This window comes from Bombina bombina, unplaced genomic scaffold (assembly GCF_027579735.1).
Source record: "Bombina bombina isolate aBomBom1 unplaced genomic scaffold, aBomBom1.pri scaffold_504, whole genome shotgun sequence".
NCBI classification, from domain to species: Eukaryota; Metazoa; Chordata; class Amphibia; order Anura; family Bombinatoridae; genus Bombina; species Bombina bombina.
This window is the reverse complement of record NW_026511258.1, coordinates 228,439-255,000: the sequence shown is the minus strand read 5'-3', so window position 1 is coordinate 255,000 and position 26,562 is coordinate 228,439. Positions and strand designations below refer to the sequence as shown.

At 40.6% G+C, this 26,562-nt stretch overlaps 1 protein-coding gene across 3 annotated transcripts in view; it reads left to right on the top strand.

Moving 5' to 3' along the window:
* Window positions 1–26,562, top strand: part of RELB (RELB proto-oncogene, NF-kB subunit) — a 223,108-nt gene that overhangs the window by 2,299 nt on the left and 194,247 nt on the right. Inside the window, exon 1 of one of the 3 annotated variants that reach the window (XM_053696514.1) lies at window positions 5,130–5,220. The exons of the other annotated variants lie outside the window; for them this stretch is intronic. The gene's annotated coding sequence lies outside the window, so the exon portion shown is untranslated. Of the gene's footprint in view, window positions 1–5,129; window positions 5,221–26,562 lie in introns of those variants that run through there. 3 annotated transcript variants of the gene reach the window in all.

The following is a 26,562-nucleotide window of genomic DNA, read 5'->3' as shown; positions in this document are numbered from 1 at the left end:
GTCTATACTGTGTGTGTCTATATGTATAGTGTATGTCTGTATACTGTGTGTGTGTCTATTTACTGTGTGCTAATATATGTATAGTGTATGTCTGTATACTGTGTGTGTGTGTCTATATGTATAGTGTATGTCTGTATATTGTGTGTCTATATGTATAGTGTACGTCTGTATACTCTGTGTGTTATACTGTGTGTGTCTATATGTATAGTGTATGTCTGTATATTGTGTGTGTCTATACTGTGTGTGTCTATATGTATAGTGTATGTCTGTATACTGTGTGTGTGTCTATTTACTGTGTGCTAATACAGTGTTTTTCAACTAGTGTGCCATGAGAGATCCTCAGGTGTGCCGCGGCAGACTGACAACAGTGCGACATTGACATTCATTCACAGACAATCATTATGATTGTTTGTGAATGAATGTCAATATGTCATGTATAGTTTGTAGCAGGCATGGCATGACAGCACAGTACAGTGTGTGTGTGTGTGTGTGTATGTGTATGTGTGTATATATATATATATATATATATATATATATATATATATATATATATATATATATATATATATATCCTGTATTAGGCTACAATGTGTGATTTTGTAAAATTTTGGGATGGTGGTGTGCCACAGGATTTTTTTATGTAAAAAAGTGTGCCACAGCAAAAAAAAGGTTGCAAATCACTGTGCTAATATATGTATAGTGTATGTCTGTATACTGTGTGTGTGTCTATATGTATAGTGTATGTCTGTATATTGTGTGTGTGTCTATATGTATAGTGTATGTCTGTATACTGTGTGTGTGTGTCTATTTACTGTGTGCTAGTATATGTATAGTGTATGTCTGTATACTGTGTGTGTGTCTATTTACTGTGTGCTAATATATGTATAGTGTATGTCTGTATACTGTGTGTGTGTGTCTATATGTATAGTGCATGTCTGTATATTGTGTGTGTGTCTATATGTATAGTGTATGTCTGTATACTCTGTGTGTTATACTGTGTGTGTCTGTATATTGTGTGTGTCTATACTGTGTGTGTCTATATGTATAGTGTATGTCTGTATAGTGTTTGTGTGTCTATTTACTGTGTGCTAATATATGTATAGTGTATGTCTGTATACTGTGTGTGTGTGTGTCTATATGTATAGTGCATGTCTGTATATTGTGTGTGTGTCTATATGTATAGTGTATGTCTGTATACTGTGTGTGTGTCTATTTACTGTGTGCTAGTATATGTATAGTGTATGTCTGTATACTCTGTGGGTGTGTCTATATGTATAGTGTATGTCTGTATATTGTGTGTGCGTGTGTGTCTATACTGTGTGCTAGTATATGTATAGTGTATGTCTGTATACTGTGTGTGTGTCTATACTGTGTGTCTCTATATGTATAGTGTATGTCTATACTGTGTGTGTGTCTATTTACTGTGTGCTAGTATATGTATAGTGTATGTCTGTATACTATGTGTGTGTCTATATGTATAGTGTATGTCTGTATATTGTGTGTGTGTGTGTCTATACTGTGTGCTAGTATATGTATAGTGTATGTCTGTATACTGTGTGTGTGTCTATACTGTGTGTCTCTATATGTATAGTGTATGTCTATACTGTGTGTGTGTCTATTTACTGTGTGCTAGTATATGTATAGTGTATGTCTGTATACTATGTGTGTGTGTGTCTATACTGTGTGTGTCTATATGTATAGTGTATGTCTGTATACTGTGTGTGTGTCTATACTGTATGTGTCTATATGTATAGTGTATGTCTATACTGTGTGTGTGTCTATTTACTGTGTGTGTCTATATGTATAGTGTATGTCTGTATACTGTGTGTGTGTCTATTTACTGTGTGCTAGTAAATGTATAGTGTATGTCTGTATACTGTGTGTGTGTCTATATGTATAGTGTATGTCTGTATACTGTGTGTGTGTCTATTTACTGTGTGCTTATATATGTATAGTGTATGTCTGTATACTGTGTGTGTGTCTATTTACTGTGTGCTAGTATATGTATAGTGTATGTCTGTATACTCTGTGTGTGTGTGTCTATACTGTGTGTGTCTATATGTATAGTGTATGTCTGTATACTGTGTGTGTGTCTATACTGTGTGTGTCTATATGTATAGTGTATGTCTGTATACTGTGTGTGTGTCTATACTGTGTGTGTCTATATGTATAGTGTATGTCTATACTGTGTGTGTGTCTATTTACTGTGTGTGTCTATATGTATAGTGTATGTCTGTATACTGTGTGTGTGTCTATATGTATAGTGTATGTCTGTATACTGTGTGTGTGTCTATACTGTGTGTGTCTATATGTATAGTGTATGTCTGTATACTCTGTGTATTATACTGTGTGTGTCTATATGTATAGTGTATGTCTGTATATTGTGTGTGTCTATATGTATAGTGTATGTCTGTATACTGTGTGTGTGTCTATTTACTGTGTGCTAGTATATGTATAGTGTATGTTTGTATACTGTGTGTGTGTCTATTTACTGTGTGCTAATATATGTATAGTGTATGTCTGTATACTGTGTGTGTGTGTCTATATGTATAGTGTATGTCTGTATATTGTGTGTGTGTGTCTATATGTATAGTGTATGTCTGTATACTCTGTGTGTTATACTGTGTGTGTCTATATGTATAGTGTATGTCTGTATATTGTGTGTGTCTATACTGTGTGTGTCTATATGTATAGTGTATGTCTGTATACTGTGTGTGTGTCTATTTACTGTGTGCTAATATATGTATAGTGTATGTATACTGTGTGTGTGTGTCTATATGTATAGTGTATGTCTGTATACTGTGTGTGTGTCTATTTACTGTGTGCTAGTATATGTATAGTGTATGTCTGTATACTATGTGTGTGTGTGTGTCTATACTGTGTGTGTCTATATGTATAGTGTATGTCTATACTGTGTGTGTGTCTATTTACTGTGTGCTAGTAAATGTATAGTGTATGTCTGTATACTGTGTGTGTGTCTATTTACTGTGTGCTAGTATATGTATAGTGTATGTCTGTATACTCTGTGTGTGTGTGTGTCTATACTGTGTGTGTCTATATGTATAGTGTATGTCTGTATACTGTGTGTGTGTCTATACTGTGTGTGTCTATATGTATAGTGTATGTCTATACTGTGTGTGTGTCTATATGTATAGTGTATGTATGTATATTGTGTGTGTGTGTGTCTATACTGTGTGCTAGTATATGTATAGTGTATGTCTGTATACTGTGTGTGTGTCTATACTGTGTGTCTCTATATGTATAGTGTATGTCTATACTGTGTGTGTGTCTATTTACTGTGTGCTAGTATATGTATAGTGTATGTCTGTATACTATGTGTGTGTGTGTGCCTATACTGTGTGTGTCTATATGTATAGTGTATGTCTGTATACTGTGTGTGTGTCTATACTGTGTGTGTCTATATGTATAGTGTATGTCTATACTGTGTGTGTGTCTATTTACTGTGTGTGTCTATATGTATAGTGTATGTCTGTATACTGTGTGTGTGTCTATATGTATAGTGTATGTCTGTATACTGTGTGTGTGTCTATACTGTGTGTGTCTATATGTATAGTGTATGTCTGTATACTCTGTGTATTATACTGTGTGTGTCTATATGTATAGTGTATGTCTGTATATTGTGTGTGTCTATACTGTCTGTGTCTATATGTATAGTGTATGTCTGTATACTGTGTGTGTGTCTATTTACTGTGTGCTAATATATGTATAGTGTATGTCTGTATACTGTGTGTGTGTCTATATGTATAGTGTATGTCTGTATATTGTGTGTGTGTCTATATGTATAGTGTATGTCTGTATACTGTGTGTGTGTGTCTATTTACTGTGTGCTAGTATATGTATAGTGTAGGTTTGTATACTGTGTGTGTGTCTATTTACTGTGTGCTAATATATGTATAGTGTATGTCTGTATACTGTGTGTGTGTGTCTATATGTATAGTGTATGTCTGTATATTGTGTGTCTATATGTATAGTGTATGTCTGTATACTCTGTGTGTTATACTGTGTGTGTCTATATGTATAGTGTATGTCTGTATATTGTGTGTGTCTATACTGTGTGTGTCTATATGTATAGTGTATGTCTGTATACTGTGTGTGTGTCTATTTACTGTGTGCTAATATATGTATAGTGTATGTCTGTATACTGTGTGTGTGTGTCTATATGTATAGTGTATGTCTGTATATTGTGTGTGTGTCTATATGTATAGTGTATGTCTGTATACTGTGTGTGTGTCTATTTACTGTGTGCTAGTATATGTATAATGTATGTCTGTATACTCTGTGTGTGTGTGTGTTTGTGTGTGTCTATACTGTGTGTGTCTGTATATTGTTTGTGTATATACTGTAATCTTATATACAGTCATGGCCAAAAATATTGGCACCCCTGCATTTCTGTCAGATAATGCACTACTTCACCCAGAAAATTGTTGCAATTACAAATGTTTAGGCATTCTCATTTTTATTTCTTTTGTTTGTATTGGTATGACACAAAAAAGTGGAGAGAAAAGAAGCCAAATCTGACGCATTCCACGCAAAACTCCAAAATGCACTGGACAAAATCTTTGGCACCTTCAATTTAATATTTGGTAGCACGCCCCTCGGAAAAAATGACTGAAATCCATTGCTTCCTGTAACCATCAATGAGTTTCTTACACCTCTGTACTGGAATTTTGGACCACTCTTCTTTCGCCAGCTGCTCCAGGTCCCTCAGATTGGAAGGGCTCCTTTTCCCAACTGCTGTTTTGAGATCTCTCCACAGGTGCTCTTTGGGATTGAGATCTGGACTCATTGCTGGCCAGTTCAGTACTCTCCAGCGTTTTGTGTTAAACCATTTCTGGGGGCTTTTTGATGTGTGCTTTGGGTCATTGTCCTGCTGTAAGACCCATGACCTCTGACGGAGACCCAACTTTCTGACACTGGGCCCTACATTGCACCACAGAATTCTTTGGTAGTCTTCAGATTTCATAATGCCATGCACACAGTGAAGACATTCAGTGCCTGATGCAGCAAAGAAACCCCTAGACATCAGTGAACCTCCACCATGTTTCACTGTATTCTTTTATTTAAAAGCCTCATTTCTTTTTCTGAAAACAGTAGAATGGCCCACAGAGACACACAACAGAAAGGTTGAGTCCAATTTTCACCATTTTAATTGGTTGCCGGTGTGATGTCTATATTGTCAGCACCTGTTAATTGATACAGGTGAGTTTAATTACAAATTACAGGAGCATCACAAACTTGGAATGCAATTATTTCTTACCATTTTGAGAAGGTGACAATAATTTTATGTAGTCCATTTTTGGAATTTTATTTATTTCTCCACTTTTTTGTGTCACACCAATACGAACAAGAGAAATAAACATGAGAATGCCTAAACATTTGTAATTGCAACAATGTTATATACTGTGTGTGTATACACTGTATGAGTGTATGCTGAATGCACACATATTGCATCTCTATAAATATGCAGATATGTACATGTGTATGCTGTGTGTGTGTGTGTATATATATTTATAGCGTATATTTGTATACTCTGTGTGTGTGTGTATTTACTGTGTGCTTGTATAAACATATCTGTGTGCACGTGTACTGTGCCTATATAAATACACAGATATGTACAGTGGGGCAACCAATTGTGCAAGTTCTCCCACTTAAGAAGATGAGAGAGGCCTGTAATTTTCATCATAGGTATACCTCAACTATGAGAGACAAAATGTGGAAACAAATCCAGACAATCACATTGTCTGATTTGGAAAGAATTTATTTGTATATTATGGTGGAAAATAAGTATTTGGTCACCTACAAACAAGCAAGATTTCTGGCTCTCACAGACCTGTATCTTCTTCTTTAAGGGGCTCCTCTGTCCTCCACTCATTACCTGTATTAATGGCACCTGTTTGAACTTGTTATCAGTATAAAAGACACCTGTCCACAACCTCAAACAGTCACACTCCAAACTCCACTATGGTGAAGACCAAAGAGCTGTCGAAGGACACCAGAAACAAAATTGTAGACCTGCACCAGGATGGGAAGACTGAATTTGCAATAGGCAAGCAGCTTGGTGTGAAGAAATCAACTGTGGGAGCAATAATTAGAAAATGGAAGCCATACAAGACCACTGATAATCTCCCTCGATCTGGGGCTCCACGCAAGATCTCACCCGGTGGGGTCAAAATGATCACAAGAATGGTGAGCAAACATCCCAGAACCACATGGGGGGACCTAGTAAATGACCTGCAGAGAGCTGGGACCAACGTAACAAAGGCTACCATCAGTAACACACTACGTCGCCAGGGACTCAGATCCTGCAATGCCAGGCGTGTCCCCCTGCTTAAACCAGTACATGTCCAGGCCCGTCTGAAGTATGCTAGAGAGCATTTGGATGATCCAGAAGCAGATTGGGAGAATGTCATATGGTCAGAGGAAACCAAAGTAGAACTGTTTGGTAGAAACACAACTCATCGTGTTTGGAGGAGAGAGAATGCGGAGTTGCAACCAAAGAACACCATACCTACTGTGAAGCATGGGGGTGGCAACATCATGCTTTGGGGCTGTTTCTCTGCAAAGGGAACAGGACGACTGATCCGTGTACATGAAAGAATGAATGGGGCCATGCATCGTGAGATTTTGAGTGCAAACCTCCTTCCATCAGCAAGGGCATTGAAGATGAAACGTGGCTGGGTTTTTCAGCATGACAATGATCCCAAACACACCGCCTGGGCAACGAAGGAATGGCTTCGTAAGAAGCATTTCAAGGTCATGGAGTGGCCTAGCCAGTCTCCAGATCTCAACCCCATAGAAAATCTTTGGAGGGAGTTGAAAGTCCGTGTTACCCAGCGACAGCCCCAAAACATCACTGCTCTAGAGGAGATCTGCATGCAGGAATGGGCCAACATACCAGCAACAGTGTGTGACAACCTTGTGAAGACTAACAGAAAACGTTTGACCTCTGTCATTGCCAACAAAAGATATATAACAAAGTATTGAGATGAACTTTTGATATTGACCAAATACTTATTTCCACCATCATTTGCAAATACATTCTTTCCAAATCAGACAATGTGATTGTCTGGATTTGTTTCCACATTTTGTCTCTCATAGTTGAGGTATACCTATGATGAAAATTACAGGCCTCTCTCATCTTCTTAAGTGGGAGAACTTGCACAATTGGTGGCTGACTAAATACTTTTTTGCCCCACTGTATGTCTGTATTATGAAACCAAGGAGGAACTACAGTAATATATAGAAGGCAATATGACTCCACAAAGACCTTGTCAAATTCCACAAAGTATATATGGGTCACTTAAGGGAGAATTGGCTAAGCATATATACTAAATTGCAATTGTAAGGACGTGACCACCAAAGGGTGGTAGACGTCCAAAAAAGTATGCTTTTATGCACTGAAAGATATTGTAAGTCTAATAGTATGAGAACAAAAAATGATAAAAAGTAACTTTTATTAAATAATGATTAAAAGACAGCAGGTATTAGTAAATATCTCCCTGCCAACTCGCAAAAGTTAACAACACATCTCCTGTGTTTGGAAATAGATATATATGATTATATTCGAATAACTCAGAAAGGATATTTGGGAATCAGAAATTCATGTATTGGCTTATTCTTGATGGATCATATACGTACAATAGTCTATGCTTGGCTAGTATTATATAGACTGGCTTACTGTTAGCTTTAATATCCCAGTATGTCTAAATCTATTTGTAACATATATCAAAGATCCCTATAGCTTGGCCAATAGTTACAATCCTGATTGCCAATTCAACTGTTGCACCGAGTACCTTTATAGGTCAAGAGAATCTACAGATTCGTGTCTTTATGGTTTAGGTGATATAACCTAAGAGCAAAACATAAGAGTATATATATATATATATATATATATATATATATATATAAAGGTTTATTGTTGGAAATGGGGAAATAACAGCAACGCTGCTGATAGCAGTGTGAAAAGTATAGTGTCAAAAGGTGAACAGACTGTGGCCCCTACTTATCAAGCCGTCAACTGTGCTGCATTCGCCGGCACCAATACGCTCACCTAACATCGCTGCTGCGGACCTGAATACGCTCTCCAAAGTTACCAAAAAAGCTGTCAAAATGCCGCGCACCAAGTACGGGGCGATGAGCAGCGGACTGTTGTTAACTAACAGTCATCGATCTCGCTGCTCTTCGGCTTTTTCCCAGCTTTATTGGTATACTGTCACTAAGCACCCACACTATACTAAACTGTTCAACCCCTATACCGCCGCTCCCGGACCCTGCCGCAACTAAATACAGTTATTAACCCCTAAACCGCCACTCCCGGAGCCCACTGCCACTCTAATAAAGTTATTAACCCCTATCCTGCCGCTCCCGGAGCCCACCGCCACCTACATTATGTTATTAACCCCTAATCTGCCCCCCTACACCGCCGCCACCTACATTATACTTATTAACCCCTAATCTGCCATACCCAACGTCGCCGCCACTATATTAAATTTATTAACCCCTAAACCTAAGTCTAACCCTAACCCCCCCTAACTTAAATATAATTTAAATAAATCAAACACTAAATTACAGAAAATAAAAAACAAATGACATATATTTAAACTAATTACACCTAATCTAATAGCCCTATCAAAATAAAAAAAGCCCCCCCAAAATAAAAAAAAAACCCTAGCCAAAACGAAACTACCAATAGCCCTTAAAATTACAAACAAACGCCCAACAGTAAAACCCACCACCCACACAACCAACCCCCCAAATAAATTGCTAACTAAAAAAACCTAAGCTCCCCATTGCCCTGAAAAGGGCATTTGGATGGGCATTGCCCTTAAAAGGGCAGTTAGCTCTTTCGCGGCCCAAAGCCCTAACCTAAAAATAAAACCCACCCAATACATCCTTAACAAAACCTAAGATCGACTTACCGGGAGAAGTCTTCATCAGAGCCGGGCCGAAGTCCTCAACGAAGCCGGGAGAAGTCTTCATCCAAGCCAGGCGAAGTGGTCCTCCAGACGGGCAGAAGTCTTCATCCAGACGGTATCTTCTATCTTCATCCATCCGATGCGGAGCGGGTCCATCCTCAAGACATCCGACGCAGAGCATCCTCTTCATCCGACGAATGAAGGTTCCTTTATGTGACGTCATCCAAGATGGTGTCCCTTAGATTCCGATTGGGTGATAGAATTCTATCAGCCATTCGGAATTAAGGTAGAAAAAATCCTATTGGCTGATGCAATCAGCCAATAGGATTGAGCTGGCATTCTATTGGCTGTTCCAATCAGCCAATAGAATGCCAGCTCAATCCTATTGGCGGATTAGATCAGCCAATAGGATTGAAGTTCAATCCTATTGGCTGATTGCATCAGCCAATAGGATTTTTTCTACCTTAATTCCGATTGGCTGATAGAATTCTATCAGCCAATCGAAATCTAAGGGACACCATCTTGGATGAAGTCACTTAAAGGAACCTTCATTCGTCGAATAGTCGTCGGATGAAGAGGATGCTCCGCGTCGGATGTCTTGAAGATTGACCCGCTATGCGTCGGATGGATGAAGATAGAAGATGCCGGATGGATGAAGACTTCTGCCCGTCTGGAGGACTACTTCGCCCGGCTTGGATGAAGACTTCTCCCAAATTCCAGCGTATTTGCGGTTGACGGCTTGAAAAATAGAGGCCCATGTAGTGTTAAATGCTTAGAATGTGTTATAGATATTATAAATTCAATTAAGTCTTAAGAGATATTGTGACTTAGTTTAATGGATTAACATAAGGCATAGGGTTCACAGAACGTATAGTACTAATGTCACATGCCACTTTATTATAGTTGTTTGTCAAACGTTTTTGCGTCTCAAATGTTATAATAAAAATTCAGATCATAGTACCATCGTTCAGAGTATTATGAACAATATGTTTTCTAAAGGCAATAAGATGCCTAATAGTAATATCTTATGGAGATCAATGACTGTAACGTTAGGGGTAATACTGTATAGGTAATATGAGTGCAGAAAATAAACGCTTGTCTAATAAATGTTACCAATATGGCGAATAATCCATTTTGAATTAAACTGCTCTGTGCTTGATAACAACAGTAAAATTATGCCTTAATGGTTCACCCCTTAATAAGTATAAATAGTAACAATATATTCAAAAGTGTTACTATATGTTGCTTACCGCAACCAACAGGGAGCTGAATATTGTTTGTAAAGGGCTGTCTAATTGCTCAAAGTTCTGGCAAAAAAATATCAAACGGAAGTGCACAGTTTTTTAAAGTTAAGTTATTTTATGATATACGTTGTTTACTGCAACCAGCATGTGTTATTCAAATAAGAGCAATAAGCAAGTTAGAGACAACTAGGATGCTTCGGAGTCTCCAAAGTAAAACAACAAATGTAACAATCACTCTTATTCCCCAAACAGAAATCACTTATAGATCATTACTGTACTCTTGATGTGATCAGGTACAGACCAGTGACAGCTAATGACACTAGTTATAGATCATTACTGTACTCTTGCTGTGATCAGGCACAGACCAGTGACAGCTAATGACACTAGTTATAGATCATTACTGTACTCCTGCTGTGATCAGGTACAGACCAGTGACAGCTAATGACACTAGTTATAGATCATTACTGTACTCTTGCTGTGATCAGGTACAGACCAGTGACAGCTAATGACACTAGTTATAGATCATTACTGTACTCCTGCTGTGATCAGGTACAGACCAGTGACAGCTAATGACACTAGTTATAGATCATTACTGTACTCCTGCTGTGATCAGGTACAGACCAGTGACAGCTAATGACACTAGTTATAGATCACTACTGTACTCTTGCTGTGATCAGGTACAGACCAGTGACAGATAATGACACTAGTTATAGATCACTACTGTACCCCTGCTGTGATCAGGTACAGACCAGTGACAGCTAATGACACTAGTTATAGATCATTACTATACTCTTGCTGTGATCAGGCACAGACCAGTGACAGCTAATGACACTAGTTATAGATCATTACTGTACTCCTGCTGTGATCAGGTACAGACCAGTGACAGCTAATGACACTAGTTATAGATCATTACTGTACTCTTGCTGTGATCAGGTACAGACCAGTGACAGCTAATGACACTAGTTATAGATCATTACTGTACTCCTGCTGTGATCAAATACAGACCAGTGACAGCTAATGACACTAGTTATAGATCATTACTGTACTCCTGCTGTGATCAGGTACAGACCAGTGACAGCTAATGACACTAGTTATAGATCATTACTGTACTCCTGCTGTGATCAGATACAGACCAGTGACAGCTAATGACACTAGTTATAGATCACTACTGTACCCCTGCTGTGATCAGGTACAGACCAGTGACAGCTAATGACACTAGTTATAGATCATTACTGTACTCCTGCTGTGATCAGGTACAGACCAGTGACAGCTAATGACACTAGTTATAGATCATTACTGTACTCCTGCTGTGATCAGGTACAGACCAGTGACAGCTAATGACACTAGTTATAGATCATTACTGTACTCCTGCTGTGATCAGATACAGACCAGTGACAGCTAATGACACTAGTTATAGATCACTACTGTACCCCTGCTGTGATCAGGTACAGACCAGTGACAGCTAATGACACTAGTTATAGATCATTACTGTACCCCTGCTGTAATCAGGTACAGACCAGTGACAGCTAATGACACTAGTTATAGATCATTACTGTACCCCTGCTGTGATCAGGTACAGACCAGTGACAGCTAATGACACTAGTTATAGATCATTACTGTACCCCTGCTGTAATCAGGTACAGACCAGTGACAGCTAATGACACTAGTTATAGATCATTACTGTACTCCTGCTGTGATCAGATATAGACCAGTGACAGCTAATGACACTAGTTATAGATCACTACTGTACTCCTGCTGTGATCAGATACAGACCAGTGACAGCTAATGATGACACTAGTTATAGATCATTACTGTACTCCTGCTGTGATCAGGTACAGACCAGTGACAGCTAATGACACTAGTTATAGATCATTACTGTACTCCTGCTGTGATAAGGTACAGACCAGTGACAGCTAATGACACTAGTTATAGATCATTACTGTACTCCTGCTGTGATAAGGTACAGACCAGTGACAGCTAATGACACTAGTTATAGATCATTACTGTACCCTTGCTGTGATAAGGTACAGACCAGTGACAGCTAATGACACTAGTTATAGATCATTACTGTACTCCTGCTGTGATCAGATACAGACCAGTGACAGCTAATGACACTAGTTATAGATCATTACTGTACTCCTGCTGTGATCAGGTACAGACCAGTGACAGCTAATGACACTAGTTATAGATCACTACTGTACCCTTGCTGTGATCAGATACAGACCAGTGACAGCTAATGACACTAGTTATAGATCATTACTGTACTCCTGCTGTGATCAGGCACAGACCAGTGACAGCTAATTACACTAGTTATAGATCACTACTGTACCCCTGCTGTGATCAGATACAGACCAGTGACAGCTAATGACACTAGTTATAGATCATTACTGTACTCCTGCTGTAATCAGATAGACCAGTGACAGCTAATGACACTAGTTATAGATCATTACTGTACTCCTGCTGTGATCAGGTACAGACCAGTGACAGCTAATGACACTAGTTATAGATCATTACTGTACCCCTGCTGTGATCAGATACAGACCAGTGACAGCTAATGACACTAGTTATAGATCATTACTGTACTCCTGCTGTGATCAGGTACAGACCAGTGACAACTAATGACACTAGTTATAGATCATTACTGTACTCCTGCTGTGATCAGGTACAGACCAGTGACAGCTAATGACGCTAGTTATAGATCATTACTGTACTCCTGCTGTGATCAGGTACAGACCAGTGACAGCTAATGACACTAGTTATAGATCATTACTGTACCCCTGCTGTGATCAGGTACAGACCAGTGACAGCTAATGACACTAGTTATAGATCATTACTGTACTCCTGCTGTGATCAGGTACAGACCAGTGACAGCTAATGACACTAGTTATAGATCATTACTGTACTCCTGCTGTGATCAGGTACAGACCAGTGACAGCTAATGACACTAGTTATAGATCAATACTGTACTCCTGCTGTGATCAGGTACAGACCAGTGACAGCTAATGACACTAGTTATAGATCATTACTGTACCCCTGCTGTGATCAGGTACAGACCAGTGACAGCTAATGACGCTAGTTATAGATCATTACTGTACCCCTGCTGTGATCAGGTACAGACCAGTGACAGCTAATGACACTAGTTATAGATCACTACTGTACTCTTGCTGTGATCAGGTACAGACCAGTGACAGCTAATGACACTAGTTATAGATCATTACTGTACTCCTGCTGTGATCAGGTACAGACCAGTGACAGCTAATGACACTAGTTATAGATCATTACTGTACTCCTGCTGTGATCAGGTACAGACCAGTGACAGCTAATGACACTAGTTATAGATCATTACTGTACTCCTGCTGTGATCAGGTACAGACCAGTGACAGCTAATGACACTAGTTATAGATCATTACTGTACCCCTGCTGTGATCAGATACAGACCAGTGACAGCTAATGACACTAGTTATAGATCATTACTGTACCCCTGCTGTGATCAGGTACAGACCAGTGACAGCTAATGACGCTAGTTATAGATCATTACTGTACTCCTGCTGTGATCAGATACACCCCAGTGACAGCTAATGACACTAGTTATAGATCATTACTGTACCCCTGCTGTGATCAGGTACAGACCAGTGACAGCTAATGACACTAGTTATAGATCATTACTGTACTCCTGCTGTGATCAGGTACAGACCAGTGACAGCTAATGACGCTAGTTATAGATCACTACTGTACTCCTGCTGTGATCAGGTACAGACCAGTGACAGCTAATGACGCTAGTTATAGATCATTACTGTACTCCTGCTGTGATCAGGTACAGACCAGTGACAGCTAATGACACTAGTTATAGATCATTACTGTACTCCTGCTATGATCAGGTACAGACCAGTGACAGATAATGACACTAGTTATAGATCATTACTGTACCCCTGCTGTGATCAGGTACAGACCAGTGACAGCTAATGACGCTAGTTATAGATCACTACTGTACTCCTGCTGTGATCAGGTACAGACCAGTGACAGCTAATGACACTAGTTATAGATCATTACTGTACCCCTGCTGTGATCAGGTACAGACCAGTGACAGCTAATGACGCTAGTTATAGATCACTACTGTACTCCTGCTGTGATCAGGTACAGACCAGTGACAGCTAATGACACTAGTTATAGATCATTACTATACTCCTGCTGTGATCAGGTACAGACCAGTGACAGCTAATGACACTAGTTATAGATCACTACTGTACTCCTGCTGTGATCAGGTACAGACCAGTGACAGCTAATGACACTAGTTATAGATCACTACTGTACTCCTGCTGTGATCAGATACAGACCAGTGACAGCTAATGACGCTAGTTATAGATCATTACTGTACCCCTGCTGTGATCAGATACAGACCAGTGACAGCTAATGACACTAGTTATAGATCATTACTGTACTCCTGCTGTGATCAGGTACAGACCAGTGACAGCTAATGACACTAGTTATAGATCATTACTGTACTCCTGCTGTGATCAGATACAGACCAGTGACAGCTAATGACACTAGTTATAGATCATTACTGTACTCCTGCTGTGATCAGGTACAGACCAGTGACAGCTAATGACGCTAGTTATAGATCATTACTGTACTCCTGCTGTGATCAGGTACAGACCAGTGACAGCTAATGACGCTAGTTATAGATCATTACTGTACCCCTGCTGTGATCAGGTACAGACCAGTGACAGCTAATGACACTAGTTATAGATCATTACTGTACACCTGCTGTGATCAGGTACAGACCAGTGACAGCTAATGACACTAGTTATAGATCATTACTGTACTCCTGCTGTGATCAGGTACAGACCAGTGACATCTAATGACACTAGTTATAGATCATTACTGTACTCCTGCTGTGATCAGGTACAGACCAGTGACATCTAATGACACTAGTTATAGATCATTACTGTACTCCTGCTGTGATCAGGTACAGACCAGTGACATCTAATGACACTAGTTATAGATCATTACTGTACTCCTGCTGTGATCAGGTACAGACCAGTGACATCTAATGACACTAGTTATAGATCATTACTGTACTCCTGCTGTGATCAGGTACAGACCAGTGACAGCTAATGACGCTAGTTATAGATCATTACTGTACTCCTGCTGTGATCAGATACAGACCAGTGACAGCTAATGACGCTAGTTATAGATCATTACTGTACTCCTGCTGTGATCAGGTACAGACCAGTGACAGCTAATGACACTAGTTATAGATCATTACTGTACTCCTGCTGTGATCAGATACAGACCAGTGACAGCTAATGACACTAGTTATAGATCATTAGTGTACCCCTGCTGTGATCAGGTACAGACCAGTGACATCTAATGACACTAGTTATAGATCATTACTGTACCCCTGCTGTGATCAGGTACAGACCAGTGACATCTAATGACACTAGTTATAGATCATTACTGTACCCCTGCTGTGATCAGGTACAGACCAGTGACAGCTAATGACGCTAGTTATAGATCATTACTGTACTCTTGCTGTGATCAGGTACAGACCAGTGACATCTAATGACACTAGTTATAGATCATTACTGTACTCCTGCTGTGATCAGGCACAGACCAGTGACAGCTAATGACGCTAGTTATAGATCATTACTGTACCCCTGCTGTGATCAGGTACAGACCAGTGACAGCTAATTACACTAGTTATAGATCATTACTGTACTCTTGCTGTGATCAGGTACAGACCAGTGACAGCTAATGACACTAGTTATAGATCATTACTGTACTCCTGCTGTGATCAGGCACAGACCAGTGACAGCTAATGACGCTAGTTATAGATCATTACTGTACCCCTGCTGTGATCAGGCACAGACCAGTGACAGCTAATGACGCTAGTTATAGATCATTACTGTACTCCTGCTGGGATCAGGTACAGACCAGTGACAGCTAATGACACTAGTTATAGATCATTACTGTACTCCTGCTGTGATCAGATACAGACCAGTGACAGCTAATGACACTAGTTATAGATCATTACTGTACTCCTGCTGTGATCAGATACAGACCAGTGACAGCTAATGACACTAGTTATAGATCACTACTGTACTCCTGCTGTGATCAGGTACAGACCAGTGACAGCTAATGACACTAGTTATAGATCACTACTGTACTCCTGCTGTGATCAGGTACAGACCAGTGACAACTAATGACACTAGTTATAGATCATTACTGTACACCTGCTGTGATCAGGTACAGACCAGTGACAGCTAATGACACTAATTATAGATCATTACTGTACCCCTGCTGTGATCAGGTACAGACCAGTGACAGCTAATGACACTAGTTATAGATCATTACTGTACTCCTGCTGTGATCAGATACAGACCAGTGACAGCTAATGACACTAGTTATAGATCATTACTGTACTCTTGCTGTGATCAGGTACAGACCAGTGACAGCTAATGACACTAGTTATAGATCATTACTGTACTCCTGCTGTGATCAGGTACAGACCAGTGACAGATAATGACGCTAGTTATAGATCACTACTGTACCCCTGCTGTGATCATGTACAGACCAGTGACATCTAATGACACTAGTTATAGATCATTACTGTACTCCTGCTGTGATCAGGTACAGACCAGTGACAGCTAATGACACTAGTTATAGATCATTACTGTACTCCTGCTGTGATCAGGTACAGACCAGTGACAGATAATGACACTAGTTATAGATCACTACTGTACTCCTGCTGTGATCAGGTACAGACCAGTGACAGCTAATGACGCTAGTTATAGATCACTACTGTACCCCTGCTGTGATCATGTACAGACCAGTGACATCTAATGACACTAGTTATAGATCATTACTGTACTCCTGCTGTGATCAGGTACAGACCAGTGACAGCTAATGACACTAGTTATAGATCATTACTGTACTCCTGCTGTGATCAGATACAGACCAGTGACAGCTAATGACACTAGTTATAGATCATTACTGTACTCCTGCTGTGATCAGGTACAGACCAGTGACAGCTAATGACACTAGTTATAGATCATTACTGTACTCCTGCTGTGATCATGTACAGACCAGTGACAGCTAATGACACTAGTTATAGATCATTACTGTACTCCTGCTGTGATCAGGTACAGACCAGTGACAGCTAATGACACTAGTTATAGATTACTACTGTACTCCTGCTGTGATCAGATACAGACCAGTGACAGCTAATGACACTAGTTATAGATCAATACTGTACTCCTGCTGTGATCAGGCACAGACCAGTGACAGATAATGACACTAGTTATAGATCAATACTGTACTCCTGCTGTGATCAGGTACAGACCAGTGACAGCTAATGACATTAGTTATAGATCATTACTGTACTCTTGCTGTGATCAGGTACAGACCAGTGACAGCTAATGACACTAGTTATAGATCATTACTGTACCCCTGCTGTGATCAGGTACAGACCAGTGACAGCTAATGACGCTAGTTATAGATCATTACTGTACTCCTGCTGTGATCAGGCACAGACCAGTGACAGCTAATGACACTAGTTATAGATCATTACTGTACACCTGCTGTGATCAGGTACAGACCAGTGACAGCTAATGACACTAGTTATAGATCACTACTGTACTCCTGCTGTGATCAGGTACAGACCAGTGACAGCTAATGACACTAGTTATAGATCATTACTGTACCCCTGCTGTGATCAGATACAGACCAGTGACAACTAATGACACTAGTTATAGATCACTACTGTACCCCTGCTGTGATCAGGTACAGACCAGTGACAACTAATGACACTAGTTATAGATCACTACTGTACTCTTGCTGTGATCAGGTACAGACCAGTGACAGCTAATGACACTAGTTATAGATCATTACTGTACTCTTGCTGTGATCAGGTACAGACCAGTGACAGCTAATGACGCTAGTTATAGATCATTACTGTACTCCTGCTGTGATCAGGTACAGACCAGTGACAGCTAATGACGCTAGTTATAGATCATTACTGTACTCCTGCTGTGATCAGGTACAGACCAGTGACAGCTAATGACACTAGTTATAGATCATTACTGTACTCCTGCTGTGATCAGGTACAGACCAGTGACAGCTAATGACACTAGTTATAGATCATTACTGTACTCCTGCTGTGATCAGATACAGACCAGTGACAGCTTATGACACTAGTTATAGATCATTACTGTACTCCTGCTGTGATCAGATACAGACCAGTGACAGCTAATGACACTAGTTATAGATCACTACTGTACCCCTGCTGTGATCAGGTACAGACCAGTGACAGCTAATGACACTAGTTATAGATCATTACTGTACTCCTGCTGTGATCAGGTACAGACCAGTGACAGCTAATGATGCTAGTTATAGATCACTACTGTACCCTTGCTGTGATCAGGTACAGACCAGTGACAGATAATGACACTAGTTATAGATCATTACTGTACTCCTGCTGTGATCAGGTACAGACCAGTGACAGCTAATGACACTAGTTATAGATCATTACTGTACTCCTGCTGTGATCAGGTACAGACCAGTGACAGCTAATGACACTAGTTATAGATCATTACTGTACTCCTGCTGTGATCAGGTACAGACCAGTGACAGCTAATGACACTAGTTATAGATCATTACTGTACCCCTGCTGTGATCAGATACAGACCAGTGACAGCTAATGACACTAGTTATAGATCACTACTGTACTCCTGCTGTGATCAGGTACAGACCAGTGACAGCTAATGACACTAGTTATAGATCATTACTGTACCCCTGCTGTGATCAGGTACAGACCAGTGACAGCTAATGACGCTAGTTATAGATCATTACTGTACCCCTGCTGTGATCAGATACAGACCAGTGACAGCTAATGACACTAGTTATAGATCATTACTGTACTCCTGCTGTGATCAGGTACAGACCAGTGACAGCTAATGACACTAGTTATAGATCATTACTGTACACCTGCTGTGATCAGGTACAGACCAGTGACAGCTAATGACACTAGTTATAGATCATTACTGTACTCCTGCTGTGATCAGGTACAGACCAGTGACAGCTAATGATGCTAGTTATAGATCATTACTGTACCCCTGCTGTGATCAGGTACAGACCAGTGACAGCTAATGACACTAGTTATAGATCACTACTGTACTCCTGCTGTGATCAGGTACAGACCAGTGACAGCTAATGACACTAGTTATAAATCATTACTGTACCCCTGCTGTGATCAGATACAGACCAGTGACAACTAATGACGCTAGTTATAGATCACTACTGTACCCCTGCTGTGATCAGATACAGACCAGTGACAGCTAATGACACTAGTTATAGATCACTACTGTACCCCTGCTGTGATCAGATACAGACCAGTGACAGCTAATGACGCTAGTTATAGATCATTACTGTACTCCTGCTGTGATCAGGTACAGACCAGTGACAGCTAATGACACTAGTTATAGATCATTACTGTACTCCTGCTGTGATCAGGTACAGACCAGTGACAGCTAATGACACTAGTTATAGATCATTACTGTACTCCTGCTGTGATCAGGTACAGACCAGTGACAGCTAATGACACTAGTTATAGATCAATACTGTACTCCTGCTGTGATCAGGTACAGACCAGTGACAGCTAATGACACTAGTTATAGATCATTACTGTACCCCTGCTGTGATCAGGTACAGACCAGTGACAGCTAATGACACTAGTTATAGATCACTACTGTACTCCTGCTGTGATCAGATACAGACCAGTGACAGCTAATGACACTAGTTATAGATCATTACTGTACTCCTGCTGTGATCAGGTACAGACCAGTGACAGCTAATGACACTAGTTATAGATCATTACTGTACTCCTGCTGTGATCAGATACAGACCAGTGACAACTAATGACACTAGTTATAGATCACTACTGTACTCCTGCTGTGATCAGGTACAGACCAGTGACAGCTAATGACACTAGTTATAGATCATTACTGTACTCCTGCTGTGATCAGGTACAGACCAGTGACAGCTAATGACACTAGTTATAGATCATTACTGTACCCCTGCTGTGATCAGGTACAGACCAGTGACAGCTAATGACACTAGTTATAGATCATTACTGTACACCTGCTGTGATCAGGTACAGACCAGTGACAGCTAATGACACTAGTTATAGATCACTACTGTACCCCTGCTGTGATCAGGTACAGACCAGTGACAGATAATGACACTAGTTATAGATCATTACTGTACTCCTGCTGTGATCAGGTACAGACCAGTGACAGCTAATGATGCTAGTTATAGATCACTACTGTACTCCTGCTGTGATCAGGTACAGACCAGTGACAGCTAATGACACTAGTTATAGATCACTACTGTACTCCTGCTGTGATCAGGTACAGACCAGTGACAGCTAATGACACTAGTTATAGATCATTACTGTACTCCTGCTGTAATCAGATAGACCAGTAAAAGCTAATGACACTAGTTATAGATCATTACTGTACCCCTGCTGTGATCAGGTACAGACCAGTGACAGCTAATGACACTAGTTATAGATCATTACTGTACCCCTGCTGTGATCAGATACAGACCAGTGACAGCTAATGACACTAGTTATAGATCATTACTGTACTCCTGCTGTGATCAGGTACAGACCAGTGACAGCTAATGACGCTAGTTATAGATCAATACTGTACTCCTGCTGTGATCAGGTACAGACCAGTGACAGCTAATGACACTAGTTATAGATCATTACTGTACCCCTGCTGTGATCATGTACAGACCAGTGACATCTAATGACACTAGTTATAGATCATTACTGTACTCCTGCTGTGATCAGATACAGACCAGTGACAGCTAATGACACTAGTTATAGATCATTACTGTACCCCTGCTGTGATCAGGTACAGACCAGTGACAGCTAATGACACTAGTTATAGATCATTACTGTACTCCTGCTGTGATCAGGTACAGACCAGTGACAGCTAATGACACTAGTTATAGATCATTACTGTACTCCTGCTGTGATCAGGTACAGACCAGTGACAGCTAATGATGCTAGTTATAGATCATTACTGTACCCCTGCTGTGATCAGGTACAGACCAGTGACAGCTAATGACACTAGTTATAGATCACTACTGTACTCCTGCTGTGATCAGGTACAGACCAGTGACAGCTAATGACACTAGTTATAGATCATTACTGTACCCCTGCTGTGATCAGGTACAGACCAGTGACAGCTAATGACACTAGTTATAGATCACTACTGTACTCCTGCTGTGATCAGATACAGACCAGTGACAGCTAATGACACTAGTTATAGATCATTACTGTACTCCTGCTGTGATCAGGTACAGACCAGTGACAGCTAATGACACTAGTTATAGATCATTACTGTACTCCTGCTGTGATCAGATACAGACCAGTGACAACTAATGACACTAGTTATAGATCACTACTGTACTCCTGCTGTGATCAGGTACAGACCAGTGACAGCTAATGACACTAGTTATAGATCATTACTGTACTCCTGCTGTGATCAGGTACAGACCAGTGACAGCTAATGACACTAGTTATAGATCATTACTGTACCCCTGCTGTGATCAGGTACAGACCAGTGACAGCTAATGACACTAGTTAAAGATCATTACTGTACACCTGCTGTGATCAGGTACAGACCAGTGACAGCTAATGACACTAGTTATAGATCACTACTGTACCCCTGCTGTGATCAGGTACAGACCAGTGACAGATAATGACACTAGTTATAGATCATTACTGTACTCCTGCTGTGATCAGGTACAGACCAGTGACAGCTAATGATGCTAGTTATAGATCACTACTGTACTCCTGCTGTGATCAGGTACAGACCAGTGACAGCTAATGACACTAGTTATAGATCACTACTGTACTCCTGCTGTGATCAGGTACAGACCAGTGACAGCTAATGACACTAGTTATAGATCATTACTGTACTCCTGCTGTGATCAGATAGACCAGTGACAGCTAATGACACTAGTTATAGATCATTACTGTACTCCTGCTGTGATCAGGTACAGACCAGTGACAGCTAATGACACTAGTTATAGATCATTACTGTACTCCTGCTGTGATCAGGTACAGACCAGTGACAGCTAATGACACTAGTTATAGATCATTACTGTACACCTGCTGTGATCAGGTACAGACCAGTGACAGCTAATGACACTAGTTATAGATCATTACTGTACCCCTGCTGTGATCAGGTACAGACCAGTGACAGCTAATGACACTAGTTATAGATCATTACTGTACCCCTGCTGTGATCAGATACAGACCAGTGACAGCTAATGACACTAGTTATAGATCATTACTGTACTCCTGCTGTGATCAGGTACAGACCAGTGACAGCTAATGACGCTAGTTATAGATCATTACTGTACTCCTGCTGTGATCAGGTACAGACCAGTGACAGCTAATGACACTAGTTATAGATCATTACTGTACCCCTGCTGTGATCATGTACAGACCAGTGACATCTAATGACACTAGTTATAGATCATTACTGTACTCCTGCTGTGATCAGATACAGACCAGTGACAGCTAATGACACTAGTTATAGATCATTACTGTACCCCTGCTGTGATCAGGTACAGACCAGTGACAGCTAATGACACTAGTTATAGATCATTACTGTACTCCTGCTGTGATCAGGTACAGACCAGTGACAGCTAATGACACTAGTTATAGATCATTACTGTACTCCTGCTGTGATCAGGTACAGACCAGTGACAGCTAATGATGCTAGTTATAGATCATTACTGTACCCCTGCTGTGATCAGGTACAGACCAGTGACAGCTAATGACACTAGTTATAGATCACTACTGTACTCCTGCTGTGATCAGGTACAGACCAGTGACAGCTAATGACACTAGTTATAGATCATTACTGTACCCCTGCTGTGATCAGATACAGACCAGTGACAACTAATGACGCTAGTTATAGATCACTACTGTACTCCTGCTGTGATCAGATACAGACCAGTGACAGCTAATGACACTAGTTATAGATCATTACTGTACTCCTGCTGTGATCAGATAGACCAGTGACAGCTAATGACACTAGTTATAGATCATTACTGTACACCTGCTGTGATCAGGTACAGACCAGTGACAGCTAATGACACTAGTTATAGATCATTACTGTACCCCTGCTGTGATCAGATACAGACCAGTGACAGCTAATGACACTAGTTATAGATCATTACTGTACCCCTGCTGTGATCAGGTACAGACCAGTGACAGCTAATGACACTAGTTATAGATCATTACTGTACTCCTGCTGTGATCAGGTACAGACCAGTGACAGCTAATGACACTAGTTATAGATCATTACTGTACCCCTGCTGTGATCAGATACAGACCAGTGACAGCTAATGACACTAGTTATAGATCACTACTGTACTCCTGCTGTGATCAGGTACAGACCAGTGACAGCTAATGACACTAGTTATAGATCATTACTGTACTCCTGCTGTGATCAGATACAGACCAGTGACAGCTAATGACACTAGTTATAGATCATTACTGTACTCCTGCTGTGATCAGGTACAGACCAGTGACAACTAATGACACTAGTTATAGATCATTACTGTACTCCTGCTGTGATCAGATACAGACCAGTGACAGCTAATGATGACACTAGTTATAGATCATTACTGTACTCCTGCTGTGATCAGATACAGACCAGTGACAGCTAATGACGCTAGTTATAGATCATTACTGTACTCCTGCTGTGATCAGGTACAGACCAGTGACAGCTAATGACACTAGTTATAGATCACTACTGTACCCCTGCTGTGATCAGATACAGACCAGTGACAGCTAATGACACTAGTTATAGATCATTACTGTACTCCTGCTGTGATAAGGTACAGACCAGTGACAGCTAATGACATTAGTTATAGATCATTACTGTACTCCTGCTGTGATCAGGTACAGACCAGTGACAGCTAATGACGCTAGTTATAGATCATTACTGTACTCCTGCTGTGATCAGGTACAGACCAGTGACATCTAATGACACTAGTTATAGATCACTACTGTACTCCTGCTGTGATCAGATACAGACCAGTGACAGCTAATGACACTAGTTATAGATCACTACTGTACCCCTGCTGTGATCAGATACAGACCAGTGACAGCTAATGACACTAGTTATAGATCATTACTGTACCCCTGCTGTGATCAGATACAGACCAGTGACAGCTAATGACACTAGTTATAGATCACTACTGTACTCCTGCTGGGATCAGGTACAGACCAGTGACAGCTAATGACACTAGTTATAGATCATTACTGTACCCCTGCTGTGATCAGGTACAGACCAGTGACAGCTAATGACACTAGTTATAGATCACTACTGTACTCCTGCTGTGATCAGGTACAGACCAGTGACAGCTAATGACGCTAGTTATAGATCATTACTTTACTCCTGCTGTGATCAGGTACAGACCAGTGACAGCTAATGACACTAGTTATAGATCACTACTGTACCCCTGCTGTGATCAGGTACAGACCAGTGACAGCTAATGACGCTAGTTATAGATCATTACTGTACCCCTGCTGTGATCAGGTACAGACCAGTGACAGCTAATGACGCTAGTTATAGATCATTACTGTACTCCTGCTGTGATCAGATACAGACCAGTGACAGCTAATGACACTAGTTATAGATCATTACTGTACTCTTGCTGTGATCAGATACAGACCAGTGACAGCTAATGACACTAGTTATATATCATTACTGTACTCCTGCTGTGATCAGATACAGACCAGTGACATCTAATGACACTAGTTATAGATCATTACTGTACCCCTGCTGTGATCAGGTACAGACCAGTGACAGCTAATGACACTAGTTATAGATCATTACTGTACCCCTGCTGTGATCAGGTACAGACCAGTGACAGCTAATGACACTAGTTATAGATCATTACTGTACCCCTGCTGTGATCAGGTACAGACCAGTGACAGCTAATGACACTAGTTATAGATCATTACTGTACTCCTGCTGTGATCAGGTACAGACCAGTGACAGCTAATGACACTAGTTATAGATCACTACTGTACTCCTGCTGTGATCAGGTACAGACCAGTGACAGCTAATGACACTAGTTATAGATCATTACTGTACTCCTGCTGTGATCAGGTACAGACCAGTGACAGCTAATGACACTAGTTATAGATCATTACTGTACTCCTGCTGTGATCAGGTACAGACCAGTGACAGCTAATGACACTAGTTATAGATCATTACTGTACTCCTGCTGTGATCAGGTACAGACCAGTGACAGCTAATGACACTAGTTATAGATCAATACTGTACTCCTGCTGTGATCAGGTACAGACCAGTGACAGCTAATGACACTAGTTATAGATCATTACTGTACCCCTGCTGTGATCAGGTACAGACCAGTGACAGCTAATGACGCTAGTTATAGATCATTACTGTACCCCTGCTGTGATCAGGTACAGACCAGTGACAGCTAATGACACTAGTTATAGATCACTACTGTACTCTTGCTGTGATCAGATACAGACCAGTGACAGCTAATGACACTAGTTATAGATCATTACTGTACCCCTGCTGTGATCAGGTACAGACCAGTGACAGCTAATGACGCTAGTTATAGATCATTACTGTACTCCTGCTGTGATCAGGTACAGACCAGTGACAGCTAATGACACTAGTTATAGATCATTACTGTACTCCTGCTGTGATCAGGTACAGACCAGTGACAGCTAATGACACTAGTTATAGATCATTACTGTACTCCTGCTGTGATCAGGTACAGACCAGTGACAGCTAATGACACTAGTTATAGATCACTACTGTACTCCTGCTGTGATCAGATACAGACCAGTGACAGCTAATGACACTAGTTATAGATCACTACTGTACTCCTGCTGTGATCAGATACAGACCAGTGACAGCTAATGACACTAGTTATAGATCATTACTGTACCCCTGCTGTGATCAGGTACAGACCAGTGACAGCTAATGACACTAGTTATAGATCATTACTGTACTCCTGCTGTGATCAGGTACAGACCAGTGACAGCTAATGACACTAGTTATAGATCATTACTGTACCCCTGCTGTGATCAGATACAGACCAGTGACAGCTAATGACACTAGTTATAGATCATTACTGTACCCCTGCTGTGATCAGATACAGACCAGTGACAGCTAATGACACTAGTTATAGATCATTACTGTACCCCTGCTGTGATCAGATACAGACCAGTGACAGCTAATGACACTAGTTATAGATCACTACTGTACTCCTTCTGTGATCAGGTACAGACCAGTGACAGCTAATGACAC